The 1,829-nt window shown below is 44.5% G+C and overlaps 1 protein-coding gene across 1 annotated transcript in view; it reads left to right on the top strand.

The window, feature by feature from the left end:
- The window catches only part of TENM2 (teneurin transmembrane protein 2), an 876,941-nt gene that overhangs the window by 235,472 nt on the left and 639,640 nt on the right, over positions 1 to 1,829 (top strand). The gene's annotated exons all lie outside the window — the stretch shown is intronic.

Genomic DNA, 1,829 nt, shown 5'->3' with positions numbered 1-1,829 from the left:
CAGTACCATCTTCAGCTACAAGATCTGCTGGGCTGGATAATAGCTCTGCCTAGGGGTGTTTTGGTTTTGGAAAAGGCTAGGAATGACTAACTGAAGCAGTTAAAGAGAGGGTGGGCGAGGTGGGGGGCTTGCTATTCTGAAGGGCTGGTTGTTGCCAACTTCTCTGAAAGCGGGGGTCATGGCAATGAGCTAGCGAGTGCTCCCAGACATTCAGGGGGCACCATCCATCAGCGAGGACACGAAGCCGCAACAGCGTCCAACCATACACCTCCTGCATACTTTGCTTTTTGGCAATTTTCATTTTTAGCAAAATTGAACATAGAGAGCTGTGTATTAAGAGCTCTAAGAGACCAACATCTTTTATTCCCCACACAAGAGAGTCGAGTTGAGCAAAGAGGCATTTTTTTCCCCTAACAATAGCGTTTGCATGGCCGCTCTGAACAATACAATTACTGAGCCAGATAATAAATAATTGCAGAGCAACAAGGAAAATGACGTGTGGACAAGGAGGAAAATGGATGGTTTCAGATGAGGTTTGCACAAAGATTGAGTCAGTGCGGTGAAGTTAAGTCATCTCAGGTTGCGTCTGTTTGGCACTAACTGAGGTAAATTATTGGCTGCACACCTGTGCCGCATGCTGGAGGCCACACCGCCAGCCCAGGCTGTGCCTTTGTTAAGATGGACTTTTTCACAAAGTGAAGTATTCAGATGGAAGCCTGTGACTGGTGCTTAGCCAACTTCGTGATCAGTCAAATCGAGTGCTAGCTTTTTAAGAAAATGGTGTCAAATTTTGGAATAGACATGTTTACGGAGCATAGATGCCCATGCATCAGGCCCCTGGGCACATGTCTACATCTGTAACCGTGTTCCTCAGCGTGCATCCTCACCCCTAATATTGATGTGAAAAGACACAGCCTCAGATATAGTCCTCTTTGTGTGTACGCTTTTCCTGGAAAAGGTACAAGGACATCACAAACTTTGTCTTCCAAAAAAAAAAAAAAAACCACCAAATGTACTCTTTGGGTGCACCTTTCTCCTGGGACCACTTGCATTTTGATTCAAGCAGGCTTGGAGGGTCTCCTTTCCTTCTTCCAGGTTCCTTCCTGAGCTTTTCAGGGTGGCCGTTAGAATGCAGAGTCACCTCTCTTCGCTTTTGATTGCACTTCTCACCACCTTCTGAAGAGACTCCTAGATAAAATATTTTCCAAAAAACCTTCTTGACCTTCTCTTTTCCTTGACCACAAGGCTACTTCTGTACTCTGTCAACCGATGTCCCATAAATCTTTGTAGGTTGCATCAGCGGTATGCCCTTACAGACTCGCTTCACTCTCGGCATTATTATTAAATGTAGAAACCAATCTGTAGCTTCCAGGCACCATAACCCAACAGGATTCCTCTTTTAATTTAGCAAAGACTTACTAAGCCTGTCCTATATGCCAGGCACGGGTCTAGGTGCTGGGAAACTCAAGAGTAAACCACATAGGTGACTCCCTGCACTCTTGGAGCTTACATTCTGGTAACGGATCAAAGGACAACCAAAGTAAGCAAACTATATAGCGATTTAGGAGTGGTAAGTGCATTGGAGAAAACACAGAAAGGACAGTGGAGAATTTTTAAATACAGTGATCAGAGTTGGCATCACTGAAAAAAAAATATACGAGGCGAGAAAGTAACCCACATTCACAAGGAAGAACATTCTAGGCAAAGGCTTATGTAGCTGAAAGGAAGAAAATAAGGGAGAAATTAGTAGGATCTGAGACCTGATAAACTGGGGAAAGAACAGAGCGTGTCAAATCTTTACAACACGGGAAAGACTGGCTTTACTTCTG

This window comes from Pteropus vampyrus, unplaced genomic scaffold (genome assembly GCF_000151845.1).
Source record: "Pteropus vampyrus isolate Shadow unplaced genomic scaffold, Pvam_2.0 Scaffold30, whole genome shotgun sequence".
Classification (NCBI taxonomy): Eukaryota; Metazoa; Chordata; class Mammalia; order Chiroptera; family Pteropodidae; genus Pteropus; species Pteropus vampyrus.
The sequence above is the reverse complement of the archived record's forward strand: the minus strand, read 5'-3'. Positions and strand labels throughout refer to the sequence as shown.